Raw genomic sequence first — 4587 nt, 5'->3', positions numbered from 1 at the left:
CTTCATCAAAAAAAAATATTATATGAAACAATTTCACAAGATTAAACAATTTCATGAAAAAATTTCATAAGATTAAACAATGAAATTGACAGATAAAGGTGGTTTGCACGGTTTACACAAATGAGGGCGGTTTTCATATGATCACTCCTCTATATATATATATATATATATATATATATTATAATATTTGTAGTTTGACTATATATTAATAATCTCATGTTAACCGAAATTAATTTAATATTTTTGCTCGCATATTTCAATTCCCAACTCAAAATATATATGAATTTATCCTGATTTATTTTGTTTTTCTTTAACTTGAGATTTTTTAACGCTAATTTTTGTGTGAATTTTATAGTTTATAAAATCAAATAAATATTTTTATTTATTATGTATTTTATTTAAGATATTCGATTTATGAATGGATATATAAAATATATTTTTAATGAAAAAAATTAAAAAAAACATGAATTACATTATATATTAGAGCAAATTGCATTTTTGGTCCCTAAAGTTTGTTTAAAAATCAGCGAGTCCTTCATAGTAGTTACTAACTAATATTGTTGAGTGGATGAACCATAGATGTTATGAAAATGAAAAGTTAAGAACCATCAATGTAAATAGTTTGTTTTAGGGATCAAATCCAAAATTTAAGCAACCTATCAAGCTTTCTCATTTTTGAAAGATTAAGCCCTTGTACTTTTATAGAATGAAATAAACTATTGAATTTTTCTTGATTTGAATGCTAAGTTCCTGAACATTTATAATAAAATAAACCATCAAGCTATTAAAAATTGGTTACCTACATTTTTAATCCAAGAAAGCTACATATAACCTATGAAGGTTTTAACTTTCCCAAACCCAGTTTCATTCAAACCCCTCGCACCCACAACATCGTTCCCCTTGCCACCTTATCGATGCAGTTGGCCCCAACCAACAATCTCAGTATTTTTATGTGTTTTTTGTCTTTCGATTTTTTGTCTTTCGATTTTTTGTCTTTTACAACAAATTAACAACATATTAATAGACAGATAAAAAAAAGGGAAAATTGAAAAAAGAAACAAAAATAAAATAAAAAAGAGGGAGATCGATGGCATGGGCCAACATCATCGATGGTCGGTGACTGAGAGCATATGACAAGGGGCATGAGGAGGGGGTGACGGCGTTGGGTTTGAATGATATAGAATTTGAGGAACAATAAAATACATTTTAGGCTTTTTTACTTAAAAACCTTCATAGCCAATTACAAATAACTTTTTTGGATTAAAAATATAAGTAACCAATTTGTAAAAGTTGGATTATTTATTTATTAAAAATTTTTCAAAAACTTAATCACTTAAAATGAAAAAGTTTAATCCAAAAAAATMAATTTTCTGCCACATTTAACAAGTGACAACTAAATGGAATGTATTAGAGACATTGATTCATGGGTTGAGGTTACTGCACATATCACTAAAATTTCATCAACTTTTAATAATAAAATTAGTTATGCACTTTTCTTTTCACTAAATTTGACTTTGAATCTTGACTCATTTGGGTTGATTAGTATTTTTCTTTGTCCATTCAAGCAAAATGGAAGTCCGTTTTCATGATCCATTTGTCAATTCCAAATCTAAAAAACCATCTTGTGAAACCACTGCAAACCATTTTCAGCGGAAGCCTGTTGTACCTGGCCATTGCTGCATAACTCGATGTTGGAGTGAAAAGGGGTTGCATAACTCGATAACGAAAGATTTCCCGTACTTCCATGTGGAGTTTGGTTTAGAGATCCGGGCAACACTTCGATCGATGAGGAGTCCTATCCGGACACTGCTTTGATCGATGAGGGGGTTACCAGACAACACATGATCGGTGAAGGGTCCTTACTGGACACTGTTTTGATCGATGAGGGGGTTATCGGACAACACATGATCGTTGAAGGGTCCTTACCGGTTAACCTTTTGAACAAAAACTTGATGGGAGCTAGATATTGTATCTCTATAACACTAAGTGGTAACACATGCAAGTATACATGTGTCAACACTATCGCATTCAAGTAATAAAATGGTAAGAACCAAGTATCGTATTTGTTGGTCCCGTAAGGGTCTACAACAAGAGAAACAGTTTGTAAAGGGGGGGATGAATACAAACACAATATTTTCAAATTTAAAATATATATTGATAGAGAAGATCAATACAGATTTTACAAGATTGTTTGTGGAAAGATAAGGTAATAAAAACCTATCTAAACAATCTTTGGTTACACACAAAGTTAGCAAATACAAGAAAAGAAGTTGCTGTAAAGAAGATCCCTTACTTAAGCTAGAAAATGCTTGAAGTAAGAATTAGGGTTAGAGAGTGAGTTGCGCGCACTCTGCATGGAGAATAAATACTTCTATTTATACCCAGTGCATTAAATGTTCATTTAATGCAATATGGTAGGGTTAGAGTGCGTGTCAAGCCTTAAGAGAAAGGCTTTTCCATTGCTACAGTGAATTGTACAAAAAACACTATTTATGAGCAAACATCCTTACCTAAAGTTGGTGGACAAAGAGTCGACTAATCGGCTTCGTATCGTACTAACTTTCGTAGGGGTATGGGTTTTGTCCTTTGTGTGCATAAGGACAAGACAACAACAATCGTGCTAAGCAAAATTCCTTTGATCGCTGAATGCTGGAATGACCTGAAGGTCTCATCATCATTCGCTGAAGTTTGAGCAGTCTTCACACATATGTAGATAGACTTGTAATCACTGAATACCACTTCAGATCACGTACTCGTCAGTCTCTAATCTTCAGTTTCAGTCTTCGACGGTTGCTGAAGGTTCTTTGGTGTGAGTGTTGTCTTCTTGAAGTATTGTTGTCTCTCATAGATTTACAATGAAAGTTCTTCAGCGATCACTGAACATACTTAGTGAAGATCGCTGGAACTGAAAAAACATAAATACAACGTATAAGTGAAAAGGGATTATCATCAAATCACTGAGAGAAAAGATGAACAATCTCCCCCTATTTGATTATAACAAGATAACATAAAGAAGGTTATCTTATCAAATAATAGTAAGGAAAAGTTACATACAAAGTGCATGTCCCTTTTTACTATATTGGGATCTTTTTCAGTTTGGTCAGTCTCAGCTTGGGAATTTTTTTAAGTTATATCTAAGAAAATTACAAGTATGGAAACTGAAACTGAAAGTTTATTCACTGACTTATAGATTGTCAGTGAATGAAAAAAGTAACATTGGAACTCACAGACTTGTGTCCCTATTACTTTTTTCAGGAATCTTTTTCAGTGAAGTACATGGAATACTCATTTTATTAATCATAGGAAATATTACAAGTATTACAGTACATGTTCAGAACTTACAGAATATAAGTATAATCACTGAAAGGAGATATAGTACATGAAGTTACAAGGAAAAGTGGATTGTTGTTACAAAGAGAAACTAATCCAGAGATCTTAGATCTATGTACCCAGGTATACTTTCACCAAGTTTTCTTCGACGTAGGAATTCCCTTCGTATCTTCAGATCTACGACTTTTCCAGGCATGCTATCATCTATCCAGAGCAAAAGATAAACCAAATGATCCATTGGACATAGATGTAGCTCTGACATTCTCTGAAATCTGACTTCACCTTCATAGTCAAGGAATATAACTCCTAACTCAGGTTTAAAATGCATAGAGTTGGGTGTATAGGGACCCTTATCTGGCAAGTCAAGATTCAGCATAGAAATGTATGTACTCTTATGAGCTTTCAGGACTTCATCTAAGGAGAACATTATTTCATGTTCGTTCCTTAGGAATGGTCCTTCATTAGGATCAGAGAGCTTTTGTTTCTTCTTTCCACCTTTCTTCAGAGTTGGCCGGTCAGGGACCTTGACATATATGGACATCCTTTTGATGAGCTCGTTGATGGTGTCCTTGATAAGTGTCTTGTATCTCGACTTCGATTGCTGAATGGCTTGTCTGATCTTCATCCATTTGCTGCATCCATACCTGGTGATGAGCATTGAGACCAGCGATACACTGTCTTTAGAACGTCCGCTGATGCTGATAATAGGATGGGGACTGAGTCTCTTTTTCAGTTTTGCTTCGCTCCATTGCTTGTCCTTATCCACCAGCTTCAGGTTCTTCTTGCGTTCAGCTTCTGCAATCGAAAGAAGTTTAGCCCGGACTTGGACAACATTCACTGTTTTCTTGGACTTTTTCTTGGAAATGACTGTTTCAGCTAGTGACTTAGCCAGCTTCAAGCTATCTTCAGTCTGTTTCTTTTGAAGTTCTAGCTCTTCTTCAGCCCTTAATGTCTCGAGTCTTTCAGCTTCACATAAGAAGTCAAACTCACCACCACTAGAGGTACGAAGAGGAATTTTTACTCTAGTCTGGTCGAGTGACTTCTTCAGCTGAGACATCTGCCGGTCGGTAAGAGCACAAGAAGTGGGTTGATCAGGTACCCGCTCCAATCGACCGCAGGTTGTTGATGGAATATGAAGCTGATAGGTTGAAGTGATCACTACCTGAGAGGTAGAGTCTTCAAGCAAAGGTTGTTGAGGAATATTGGACAATATCCTCATGTTTCCTTCTTCAGCGACCGCCTTGCCTTTCGACTTGG

Source organism: Cynara cardunculus (genome assembly GCF_001531365.2).
Source record: "Cynara cardunculus var. scolymus isolate 2C chromosome LG 6, CcrdV1, whole genome shotgun sequence".
In the NCBI taxonomy this organism is placed as follows: Eukaryota; Viridiplantae; Streptophyta; class Magnoliopsida; order Asterales; family Asteraceae; genus Cynara; species Cynara cardunculus.
The sequence above is the reverse complement of the archived record's forward strand: the minus strand, read 5'-3'. Positions refer to the sequence as shown.